General features: G+C 39.3%; 1 protein-coding gene across 4 annotated transcripts in view; it reads left to right on the top strand.

Moving 5' to 3' along the window:
- Nucleotides 1–13,832, top strand: part of lingo2 (leucine rich repeat and Ig domain containing 2) — a 240,705-nt gene that overhangs the window by 30,322 nt on the left and 196,551 nt on the right. For 3 of the 4 annotated variants that reach the window (XM_034207319.1, XM_034207318.1, XM_034207320.1), the window contains exon 2: nucleotides 3,427–3,499. The exons of the other annotated variant lie outside the window; for it this stretch is intronic. The gene's annotated coding sequence lies outside the window, so the exon portion shown is untranslated. The remainder of the gene's footprint in view (nucleotides 1–3,426; nucleotides 3,500–13,832) is intronic. 4 annotated transcript variants of the gene reach the window in all.

Genomic DNA, 13,832 nt, shown 5'->3' with positions numbered 1-13,832 from the left:
GTCTTTGAGAGGATTACAAAAGGCACTCTGTTTATGGGTAAATACCTGTGTGATGTTTAAATGTTTCCCCATATTCTCCCCATCTGCACTGGGTCCTTTATTCTGAATAAGCATTAATGTTTTACGAAAGATAACTAGTTCAATATGCAGCCAAACTACAACAATCTCTTTGTCTCCCATTGAAATGTCATAAGGGGACTAAAGGATGAGTCTTTATTGGACAATATGGATTATATTGAAATACAAAATAACATTTAAGAGTACATTTAAGGATTCTCCTTCTCGGGTAAGACTGCAGTGTTTTGGTAAATTAGATTTTTCCTTGTGTTTACTACACATTTAAAAAGAGGCTCTGAAATGGCACTAGTGGAGACGATTTCCTAGTCAACAGTCACATTTACAATAGTTACAGCAAAGAGCCAAAGACAGCTTAATACCTCTCAAGAAGCATGCATAACAAACAAATATTCATATTAAAGATAACAACTAGAAACTACAATATATATATACAAAAATACACATACCAATAACAGTTTAGCAATATAGCAGCAAGGTGAGTATACAAAGTGGTAGAATAAATTGCACAGCTATTTTCGGTGTCTATATTTATAATTGCAGTTTTTGTTGTGCGTTGGGGTCTACCAGGGGCCGTGGTGGTTGTACAGTCTGACCGCTGCAGGTATCTCTCCGTGAGACACCCGGGTGCAGAAGCCAGGCTGTCACTGAAGGAGCTGCACATTGCAGACAGGGTGTCCTGGAGGGGGTGGGACACGTTGTTCAGCAGGGAGGACAGCTTGGCTGCCATTCTCCTGTCTCCCACCACCTCCACAGTGAGGACTCCTGTCTCCCACCACCTCCACAGTGTCCAGAAGACTCCCCAGGACAGAGCTAGCCTTCCTTACCAGTCCGTTCAGTTTCTTCCTGTCAGTAGCCGAGATGCTTCTGCCCCAGCAGGCCAGACCATAAAAGATGGCTGAAGCCCCCACAGTCATAGAAGGTCTGAAGAAGTTCCCCCTGCACCCTTAAACACCTCAGTCTCCTCAGCACATAGCAGGTCATATCAACCAGCTTTTAGTATGTAAGGCCCTGTTGGACATCCTATACATACATTTAATGTTTGATCAATGCAAAATAAAAGTGATATTCATAAAAATATATGGCAGTTACAAGAGGGAGGGATTGTAATGCCCTCTGATGTGTATTGCAAGTGATGATTTAGCAAATGAATATGGCAGCGTAAATGGCAAATAAATGAAAATATATAAATATATCAGTACTTTAGGTTAATCAATAACAGCTTCTGTGTATATACAAGCGCTTGATGATTGAGTACAGGAGGCACAATTGTAATAACTGTATTTTCTTGAGACTTGATCTTTCATGTGTGAAATATGTTTTATCTAGAGCCAATATGTTGTTCATCTCATTTGTTCCCATCTGTCAAAGTGAAAGCATTTAAAGTCAATAATTTAGTACTTGCTTGTGTTCGGGAATAAACTAACACTACAATAATTCCACATCCAAGACCAGTTCATTTATGCCTCCACAGATACACCTGCGGTAACTCAAAGAAAGGCATTCAAGTATTAACTATCAGAATGGCATTTGAAAGACAACTTCCATTCAAACGAAAGCCTTTCATATTCACAAAGAGAGGTTGGACCACGCCAGAATGCAGTAAGGGTGAAGGTGAAGTTCTAAAAAATTACCAATGCCAACGTAAGGAGATACGAGAATAAGAACATGTGTTTGTGTTTGGAGGTTTTTCAGGCCCCTATAGCCAAGTGTGAGCCCAGTGGTAATTTAGCAGTTCTCAGCAGGTTTTCCTCAGGGAGGAGCTTATGTGGGGAGTGTGTTGCTACGTGTAAGTGTGTCTGTGTTTGTGTGTTTGTGTTTGGCTGCATTTCATTTCGTTGTGAGTGTTCTGCTGACCTTGGCATACTCAAGATTCCATCCCAACGGGGTCTCATCCCCCTCTTCTCCTTCCCTTTCTCCTCATCATCCCACCCTTACTCCACCCAAACACCCTCCTAGGACAGTGCTACAGTATTCTCCTCTCTGTGTGTAGAGAAGCCAAAATGATCCTGCAGATTTGGGAAAAAAGTACACCAGGATCTTGGTCTGCCACCTTAATAATGTGTCATATGGGCTGTGATTGAAACGGACAGGATGGTGGTTAGTGTGGGAAGACTACAGCCAATAGCTAGCTTGGATGCAATCATTAAGACGGCTCTGTGTTAAAAACCTGCATGGCTGTTTGACTTTTCCTGTCATCCTCTTTTCTGCTGGCTCATACCGTTCAGGGTAAACCATGCTAGAGATCTCATTATTTCAAAAAACATTGCTGTCAGAGAGCCGGAGATGCAGTGAATGGCAGATTGGGTTTTCTTTCTCCGTTTTCCTTTTCACTTCAAACATAAGCTCATTAAATATAATAGACATACTGAAATAAAACAAAGTTGAAAATTCCAATGTTAAGTATTCAGGAATGAGCAACACCAACCAAAAGCTTCCTCATTGTTAGCATTCGAAACATTTCACACAAAATGTAAACACAACGAATTACGCATGAATTGTGTTGCATTCCAAAATGACAAATATATGGGTTTTAATAGTTGAATTTTGCTACACGTAGACATATTTCTAGTATTTAAAGTGGTTCAGGTTGACAGCAGTAGAAGCCACCTTAAGCCGCTGCTGCTAGACTTCCTATGGGACAAAAAAAACAAAGACTGAAAAAGCAATTCAATCGAAATAAACAGGTACGTATTGTGATGTCTAGGAAATCCAACTGCAATGACAGTCCTGATACACGTTTACACTGAATGTGAACAATATATCCACAAATGCTTTTTTCATAGAGTGGATTGATGAAGAATTGTATGGGTGGCCACTCACTATACGGATAACATTATTACGTTTATTCTTCTTTCCTATACCAACACAAATGACAAAAGTATGGGGGTTAACAGTTCACAAAGGATTTGATAGAACTAGGGTGTGGTTATCACTACTCAAAATGTTAAATAAATCATTATGTGAATATTCAACTAGGTTCATCTCTGAGTGTGTTCAGGGTGGTTCAAGCATAATTGTATGTTTTGTCAATGCCTTTATGAAGCCTTGCAGGATATTATCTGTTAAAATAGCAATACCATACTATACTGTGTAAATGTTCTCTGTCCCTTAATATACAGGGTTACATTTATGGGAGTTATATAAAGCCTAGGATTTACATATCTGTTTTAAGCATTCATCTGCTCAGCATGCTCTTATCCAATGTGACATACAGTACAATTAGTGGATGACACACACAAGCTTCATATATGCTGACATTCCAAAATGTTCTTTTGTCTGCCTTGTGTAAAATCACAAGTCATTGATGTTGCTTGTCCTTACGGAACTCTTCTCCTTTCTGTGTTTCAGACTGAATCTGCGTAGGCCCCTATCCTCTCCCCTGACAGAAAGCAGATATGTTCTTTGCCTCTGTTCCAGTATGGTAAGTTGATCTTTCATGTCTCTTTAGGTATCAATAAATGTGTTCCTCAGGGAAAGCAGCAGGGCTTCATGCATGACTCGTTATATATTTTGGTAACCACGTGTTGACTATGAATATTCTTAGTAATTGAACAGATGCAGGTCAAGGAGTGCCAGACGCTATCTGGTTAGAAAGGAAAGTTATTCTGACAAAGATATGGTGGTAAATGCATGTATAAACCAAGATGATAACCTTACCCTTTGTGCCTTCCTGTTCTTGTGTATTTTTTGACCCTTTTTTCGAGGGAAGAAACACACTTCTTACACTGTGGGAACTGTGACATGATTGTAAGAGCTTCTGGCACCCGCACACTATGTCAGATTCCCTCTTGAACATGGTAGTTATAAACTCACCCGTGGATGTATTGATGGCTGGTAAATCCGTGGGTGGCTTTTTTTTATTTTAAACATGCCAGCAGAACACACTGTTCTTTTCACATAAAGCTATTTTTGAATCTGTCAACAAATTTGAAAATAACATTGCTTTTGACATCACTTTGTCAACTCAGTATTATAAATGGATCTGATGAATGTTAGCGTTGATGTGCTACAGTGCGAACCTCTTGAAGGTTTCCAATCTAGGGCACTATAGTTTACCCTCATGCTGTTGCATTAAAAACAGTTGTTGTGATTTCTATATGGTACATCACAGTGTTGTGGACAGCTATTTAAAAAGTCTGTATTTGTTGTTCAAGAACATTCTCAAAATAGAAGCTGAAACACTTGCAGCCCCGGGGCTAAACATGGGTTGGTCAGGGTGATTGCAGCCCTGGGGCGCACATCCAGAATCATTAAAGCTGTTCCCTTGTACCAACCCTCTGTCATTGTGCTTAACATGATAAGAGCAGCTCACAGCTCCATGCCAACCACTGTGCCCATTCAGCAGTCCCAAAGTGTACTGGTGAGGTTAGAGGGGAGGACATGGCACAGTGGAAAGAAGAGCGATGAAGCATGATGTAGCCAATTATTACAGAATGTCTTGTTAATCCTTTTTTTTTTAAACAGTTTAAGTGGTAACTACATGGATACTGTTTTACATTAACAACATGAGCAGGTTGTTTTATTTTAATTGCTAATTCAGCTAATCAAAAAAGAGGTTGAAATGTTGCCTAAGGTTTATGTGGATCCAGCTAAATCCCGATAGCTGTGTCGAAGTAGACGTTGCCGTAAAAATGATCTATAGCAACTGTAGATTATCAGACGGCTCTGAAGACATTATGAAATGCTAAGTATGGAACACCAAATGGCGATGCAAATAGTTATTTATATTTCTCCTTTTTAAATAACATTTGAAATATGTTGTCGCTACTATATTGGACATGACACGGTAGATTGGTGAAAGGCTCAAGGTGGATTGGATCTTGTTAAATCAAAGATGTTTCATGATATACACATGAAACATTCCTAGAGTGAAATGTCAAACTTTTGGAAATTGCAAAAAAAATATGAATTTCTCCTTCTCCATCAAGAGAAACTTGTATATGTTATTTTATTATAAATGGAAAATATGATCAGTTTAAATAATTATTCGTCATATTGGGTTTACTGGGGATGTGAGGTAGCATTTTATTAAGTCTGATACCTAATCAATTTCAAATAAAGACGATGCTCATATTATTAGTTTGTCATTTGCCACTTTTTTTACAACTAACCGCTTTAAATTGCAACAAGGTTTTTTTAATTGAATAATGAACTCTTTAAATCTAATCCTTACTATTGAAGAAGCAATTAGAATGGTATTGCATACATGTTCAAGAAGTTACCTCATCTGACTATAGGCTTAATTGCCCTAAACATAGATCATAATGAGTCTTATCTCTGGCTTGTCACAGGAACTGAAATACTGGTAGTACAGTAGAGAGCAAGGGGTTTATCTACATAACAATTCACACAAAGCCTCAAAGCAGTTAATTAATGAAATACAAACAATTAATAATAATATCATATCTATTGCAGCCCCAGAGAAAATGTTACTCTGGTCCAAAACCTTTTTTAATCACTGCCCACATCTCAGATTTGTCCAGGGATCACAGTGGTCTGGTGTTGTGCTCATTGACGTCCATTTCTGCCGTTGGAAATGTCCAGTTCAAAAATGAGAGGTTTGAAGGTGGGATTGAAGGGGGTTTCAGACAGCGAGTGGGAACCGCTGTGGCTGCCACCAGGCAACATTGATGTTCTCTATTTTGAATTGGCAGCAGCAGGGCACAAAGCTGCTGCCGGATACCTTGGATCCTGCCAGTCTGTACGCCACAGGTAGCTGCCACCCCCCACTGTGATCTCATCTCACCTTAATAGAGCATGTTGTAGCTTAAAATGAAGGAAATGGTTAGCAATACGACACACTATTGCAATATTACATGTAGTGTAAATACAAATAGGTTACAATGATTTGCAAATCTTTTTCGACCTATATTCAATTGAACACACTACAAAGACAAGATATTTCATATTCAAACTGATAAACTTTATATTTTTTTGCAAATATTCACTCATTTTGAAAAAATAGTTATTTATCATTCCTCCTTATGTGAAATGTGGCGGAGTATATTTGTTTTTGTTGTTTTAATGGTTATTAATTAGGTAAACCTTGAATTTATACAAACTTGACTTCAAAGCTAAGAGACAGAAGCCCTGAAGTTAAGAGTAACATTTCTTAATTGTTAATCCTGTTTCATGGATTTGTCTTGCTGAAACCCCCCATTGTACTGTTTGGGGGGAAAAAAATCGAATATATTATATATTTTTTTTTACAAATGAGTATATAGGCCTACTGTTGGTATTTCTGCACATGGTTAAAGGCAATACAACATCATGATGCAGAACTTACTGCAGGATTGATGTTAAATTCCCACTGCTACAGAAATTAAGAAAAAATACTCACAACTATGATTTTTATACCCTTGTTTGTCATTACTCGCTTAACTGTTTTCCTTATTTTCCTAAAGTTGAGTCTAACTTAACAATGATAAATAATAGAATATATTTTGCTCACGCCTGACATTTTACTTTGAAGGGGATTGTTGTGCTTCAGAACTACAACTGCTACACTTTGGTTAGGGGTTAGTATATTAGATTGGAATCACTCCTTGTTTGCTGACAGCTTTACTGCAGTCATTAACATTTATTAAAAGATTGCAAATCACACACGCATACTTGTTCCAAGATAACGTTGAGTTAGTCGGTGTCTGGATTATTTCTATTATTTTTCACAATATATCACAATATCTTACGTAAAGGCAAAAATAAATAGTGACATTTATATTCACCGTTATCCCCTCAAAGCTAATACGGACTTGCTGAAGTGATACATTTTGGATGCATTATACAAGTTGTCAACCTTATCTCATCAAGATCAGATAAATACATATGTGAGCATGGCTGATTAGGTCCAGTTGAAGTACCTTTTTCAGGGCGAAGTGAGCTAATCAATACTGACATTACTTTCTAAATGGGGGGCTGTGTGATTCACGTTGTAAAATAATCGAAGAGCCTGATGGCCTGTCTCTGTCTGAGAAACACTTGTTTTACATTTCCTACAGCATTCACTGAGATGCCCCCGTTGTGCCATGATGCATGATGCAACTTGTTATTCTGTCTCGGCATTGGCACACATGCCTTTGTGCACTCAATGAAAACCAAGATCTTAACATTTTTCTTTGAGATGGGTTTAATGAAGCCCTGGGCACAAGCAAAAAGGCAACAGCCAAATACAGACAAATACAGACCTGGTGCTGTAATCCCATCTGAGAAAACAAGTTTTGTTATCAAAGTAGATTTATTATATCTGCACTGCGGTGAAGACTATACAAGACACAACTTCATAGACATTTTCAAAGTTTGGTTTTCTTCCAAAGATCAAAGTCAGTATTAGGTATTTCTACATGTGCAAGATGCATAGTTTCATGGGAACGTAATAAAATAAGTATAAAACACCTTTGATTTGACTTCTTTATTTTTAAAATATTTCCTACATCTGAAACCTCGGAGCCCATCTCTCTATCGCACTACATTGATGATAAATCTGTTTGATGCCACCTGCTGCATACCTGCTCATGCAAACTAATGTGTTGCATTAGTGTCTCTCAACACACATTTCACTTTCTCACCAAGAGCCCCGCTGCAGCTGTAGAGCAGAAGTTGTCACATCAGAAGCTTTTCTGGGGAGCCGGCAGTCATCAGCATCATGCCATTGGGTGAGGATGTGGCAGAGCATGAAAGGATGCATTAGATAGGCTGCAGGTCAACGGGAGCTTGAACAGGGTAAGACTTAAGCACCTAGATGTGAGCAGAAGATAAAGGTATCACAAGCTATGGGGTCAAAGTGGGATAGTGAGAGGGGCAAATGTCTTGATAACTTACTTTTTAAGTTTGACTAAGGTAGTTTTGAGGCCTTTTCTTATAGCAGAATAAGGGAATATTCACCTTTCTGAATTTATTCATGGTTGGTTTATTCATCTGTTGTTCATCCATCTTATCTATCAGCCACCTGATACAGTGTTTGCCAAATGATTTTATACATGAAAGTGGAGTTTGTTGAAAGCAAGTTACAGCCATTCACAGTTCTCAGTAGTAACTTAGGAGTGAATGTGCAAGAGAAGTGACTATCGATATCATCGATTTTACACAGTGAAATGTACGGCTCCCACTTGCTGTTGTTTTCTCTCCGACGTTAGAGCTCGGGTGCTGCAGTGTCTCTCGGTACGGCTGACAGAGTGCAGCACAACTCTCTTGCCTATTGGGTTAGACGCCTATGTGTAGATAGCTGCTAACATATACATTTTTTGCCTAAGTGATAAGGAAGTGGAGCCACATTGTGGCAACATAGGGGCGTTGTGACAACATCATCAATCATGGCAGACAGTCACTGCTGAGACGGAGATGATGCATTCTTTGTTGGAACTTCTGAAATCACCCACTGAGACACATTGCAACTGTATGTCTGTTATCACGGTATCACTCATCTGAGAAAATATATCATCAATTCACCAGATTGAGGCAGACTAGCGCAACCTTTGGATCCTACACTCTTCATACTGCATCAATTTTGTTTAGAATTGGAAATTAATAGACTGCAGGCCATTTGTCATGAGTGATCTGTGATATTTCATCACAGATTGTTCAGCTATCTCCAAGTCCCCCCTCTGTCTTTTTAATGCCAGTCATTTGTATTCCCCATACATTTGTCGTTTTTGTTGCTATGGCAAAAAGGGAGGTTTGTAACCCTCAGTACTGAATGGATGACATTTGATTGACAGTGTAATGTTCCAGCAGAAAGGCAGGGAAAATATAAATATTTAATATGGATTAATCCTTCTCGTAATGTACTCCTGGTTATCTCCAGCTGTGGACAGCAGAGGAGAAAGGTGTTTGAACATGATATTTGAAGTTTGAGTTAATTGAAGCACATTGTTGAAGATGTATTAACAATGCTTGCATTAGGCACATTTAATTGAGTTTTTCACACACAACTGAATCAACCAGCGAATAACTCATAGGTCATATATAAGGGACAAAGCTTCCTGAAGCACTGTACTGGAAGGGTCCTGTTAAACCATTTGGTACCATCTTTTTCTTTAAAGGGGACCTATCACGCAAAATGCACTTTTGTACGTCTTGTATACATGAATATGTGTCCCCGGTGTGTCAGGGAACTTACCAAGTGTCAGAAAACACAACCCTCTCTCTTTTCCTCCATACCCAAATCTCTCAAAACGGGGGTTCAAACGGATCTGATACAGATTTGAAAATAGTCTGATGTCAGTGACGAGGAGCTCCGCCTATATGGCCAACTCTCCACCAATCAGGGGAATGAGAGGTTGCCGTGGCATGGTAACAACATGGTAACATGACGCTCGTAACTCAGCCCCCTCCTTTGCAGGGGGGCGTGGTCAGCTGCAGCTCATGCAAAGACAGGGTGGAGGAGAGGAAAATAGAGCAAAATGAGGCATGGCTAAAATGCATGATCTGTTTGGTATTTTGAAAAATAAAATATATAAATATACCTTATATAGGTATGGCCCTACAATATATTATTCAAATACAGCATGATAGGTCTCCTTTAAAATACAACAAACTGCTTTCATGAAATCCCATTATTTATATTGATTAGGAAACTCTGAAAGATGTCTTGTTACTGGTAGAAGTAGTTGCAACAAAAAGGAGAATTCACTTCATTTAGTTCACCTGTCTTGCTAATTACTATCGCTGCCTTTGGCTCGACTTCCCGTTTGATGTTTTAACGACTGAAACAGTTCCCTCAATGAACTGTACTGCATTGACTAGAAGTACCTTAAATAAGATGTAAGGGCATCTTACTCAGCCGTCTAACTTCTCAGTCTCTGGAGCCATTGTTCTGTGTCTCATTTCCCACAGTATTGATGTCTTTAAGTGAGCATCCAAAGTGCCTGGAAGGACTGGATCCTATATAGATCCCTTTGAAGGGTGTTGAGACACAGCTAACTGGTGTAGCTTAAATATAGACACAAATTTTTTGGAGGGGACAGAAATCAGAATAAAAGCAGAATAACCCTAATCCTTATATTTACTAAAGCTTTATACAAGAAATACAATGTAATGATTTACATGTTTTATACCTCAACTTCAGCTACATATTCTAACAAAACAAAACCTGACAATCTAAGATATATTTTTGTTGAACTTTTCTGTGCATTCACAATCCAAACAGGAAGTTCAACCATCTGCAGTTAATTGGATTTGGTTCCATCGGTAGTCTATTTCATACATGAGTTTTATTTAACTGCGGGGGAATCATTTCTACACTAGAAAGTCACTAATGATGTTTGTGTTTACATGAGTGTGTCACTGTACATTTGACACCTCGAGACAACATTACTACTAACCTCTTCTCTGCAATGATCAAACAGCCGATCCGCTCTGAGCGAATCCATCCGCCATCCATCTCTTTCACTGCCGCTCATCCACACACTTGTCACGGACACACATTAAGCCGCCCTTGTCCCAACAACGTAGTATTTGTTTCAACGACTCATCTAAGAAATTGCTTTTTACTACTTTTTACTACTTTCTTCTTGAAGTTTCATTTTTGTGATACAAGTTATTATCTGATTTAATTCATCTTTATCAGGCCTATACCATGTTTAATTTGTATGGTGTTTGTCAGTAAAGTGTTCTGAATAGAGTTTGTACTTGATTCATTGAAAGATTATGTTCAATATATATGTATAAACCAAGAGTAAGAACTAAGGGTAACCATTGATTTATATAACATCAAACAAGGGGTTTGCGGGGAGCCAGTCAATTTATCTTGAAGCCACTGAAACTGTGGATCCCTGATTGGCCCCCATGATGTAGCAATGCTCAATATCTCTGGTAGTCTTGAAGAAGATGTGTAGGGACAGACTTTAGCTTTTTTTCCTAATGGATGAAAGTGCATTTTCTTATAGAAGGACAAAGAGAAAGAAACAGGAATATTGGTCACCAGCAGAGAGACGGTTCACTATAATGGAAAGTAAAAAAATAGAAACAAAGGAAAAATCAATAATGTTGCTCTGCAGCATGGTCATGCAGGGAAGTGAATTGAAATACCGTGTGGATGGATAGGTGTAAAGAGTCACTGCAACAAAGAAAACAATGTGTGATGCTGGCCCCTCTTAAAAGCTGCACAGTACGTCTGCCAGGTTGGTACTTTCTCTTCTCTATATCCACAGGATTGTTAATAATATTTCTATTGAATAATACGCTGCACATCATACAAAACTGAGTAAAATTACTATTATTTTCTTTCAAAGGCTGTACGCATCGGTTACATCCATTTAAATAACGGTTCTGAGGCAAAACAGCTCATTTGAATTGGGCACCACATGTTGTATCCCTTTTATTTACTGTATGTCATGTGTACCCTCTACACTGATACACTTACGGCCCGTCTACACTACAGGCATCGAAAAATGCTTTCAACGCTTCGCCCATTCATTTGAATGGGGTGACGTAGAAGATTTTTAAACTTCGCCGAACTGCATTGTGGGGAGCATGGCATGGCTTTGCAAGCATCACGAGCATCTATCGGCATCAAAAGTTGAACAATGTTCAACTTTTGAGGCTCGATGCTTGGCATCAGCCAATCAAATCCCGCGTATGCAAATCTGCCAGTACAAGCGCTAGCCAATCAAACCGCGTGTATGCTGGGAGAGACTACGCAGGTCATTTCCTCATATTCAAAAAAATGGAGGGAAAATTCATTATAGCGGTAGTGAATCACCCGGTGCTCTATGATCAGTCTCTGTTCATCTACCGGGATACAAACCGGAGGAGCGAGGCATGGAGGGAGGTGGCAGAGACAGTGGATGAAACTGGTAGGTTTTCGCCTGTTTGGGGATTTTATATCCAGTTTACTCTGTTTTAACATTGCTATTGCTTTGTATGCCGGGGGCGGGCGGGAGATTCCCGATTTGGTTGTTGGTCGCGAGAAATCGCCAAGCCTCAGACACGCCCAGCTTCAAGATTTTGTTATGCCTGTAGTGTAGACGGGCCGTTAGGCTTACCAACTTGCCTCTCCTTCTTTGGTGTGTAATACTGTTCATATGTAACCCATATTAAATTGATTAGATGTTCTCTTTTTAGTGAATTAATCATTTTAGAATAGTTAATACCACAGGCGCAGATGTTGGGTTAGCTCAAATGAGGATGGAGTGAATATGCTACCACCTGCTTAGTCACTCCAACTGGATTGAATTCAGAACAACTACATTCATAAGCATGCAGCGACAATCTGGCACATGCTCGATCTCAAGAAAACAGAATGGTCTTACCCAACTGGATAAGGACTTGCAGTGATTACAGAAGAGAAGAGAAGGGCTGAGATAGAGAAGCTGCAGAGTGTAGGCAGCTGGACTGCAGTAATTAGTCAGTGGAGCTCTCTGCGCTTAAGGGGCAGCTGACCGAGCTCTGCTTGCTTAAAAGAATGGCATAGGTTCTTCGCTGTCTGAAATATGACTGATTAACTACGATCAGCAATTACCTGAAGAAATAGCCCCCTCCTCTTTAGTTTTTTCTTTTTGACAAAGATAGATAGAGTGCCTGTAAAGTGTAGATAGCTCAGTTGTTCTCATACCACTGTCTGAAAGCCCATACATTACATGTTACTTGTTAGACGCTTTTATCCAAAGCGACTTACATACTCAATACTGTGGACAATCCCCACAGGAGCAATTTGGGGTGAAGTGTCTTGTCCAGGGACACAACGACATGCTGACTGCAGTGGGGTTTGAACCTGTGCTCCCCTGATCCGAACACCAACGCACTAGTCCACTGCGCCACACGCCTCCGTACATACAATAAATGAGAATATGCATACAATACATAGCATAGCAAATGCATTTCAAATAATAGACACAACTGCTGCGTCATTCAATTAGCTTTGATAAAGCAGTGGGTAACAAAGTGAGGCAGATGTAAACGGAGGTAAATTAATCTGCTGTTGAGACACAATGTATGTTTTCCATAAACATGACCCAAGAGAACAACGACACAGTGTCAGGCGTTGCTAAGTCATTAACATAACTTTATCTATTTGAATAATATTATGCCATATTTTTATCTTTACTTTCTCTACATTAAACATTTTATCCGTGCACCTATCTAACCTAACATTTGTGAATTAACTCTTTGATCTCTACATTCACGTAGGCTGTCATTTACGGTTGAGCTAATGAGCTAACCCCTCAACACCTTGTGAATTTGTTGATGTTTACTTCCTCAGAATTAGGAAATCTGGGGAAGAGAGAGTAATATGCGCATTAATGAGCACGTCACGCGAACAGCAACTAATTATAATGACGCATCTGGGGCCTCATTTGCTGTTGGTGTCAGCAGCAGCAGCCTCAAGGCCATATGATTGTAGTCTGAATTACCATAGAAGTCCCACTGAAAGTTGCTCTCATCTGAAAACGTGTGTGTCTGTCAGAGAAGGGAAGCAGAAAAGCTTTACATTTGTTTTTCTTTAACTTACCTCAGAGAGTTAGGAAGAGCATGTTCCTTTCAGGTGAGACAGAAAGGCTTTTATCGGCTCTTGTGTGGGTTAACCTGAGATTTCTGAGATCAAGCCAGTGTGCTGGTTCTACTAGTAATGGGGATTTTACTTTAGTGATCTACCAGAGAAGATCCTGGCTGAACAAATACTTTGAAACTATTACAGGTACAAAGTCACCTATTCACAATAGATCATATAGACTACATGTAGCAGAGCAATGTTGCTCTACAACAGTGTTTCTCAAACTTTTTCATACCAAGGACCACTTGACTTAACCAATAAAAAA

Source organism: Gymnodraco acuticeps, unplaced genomic scaffold, assembly GCF_902827175.1.
Source record: "Gymnodraco acuticeps unplaced genomic scaffold, fGymAcu1.1, whole genome shotgun sequence".
In the NCBI taxonomy this organism is placed as follows: domain Eukaryota; kingdom Metazoa; phylum Chordata; class Actinopteri; order Perciformes; family Bathydraconidae; genus Gymnodraco; species Gymnodraco acuticeps.
Note: the sequence above shows the minus strand (reverse complement) of the source record. Positions and strands in the feature narration are given on the sequence as shown.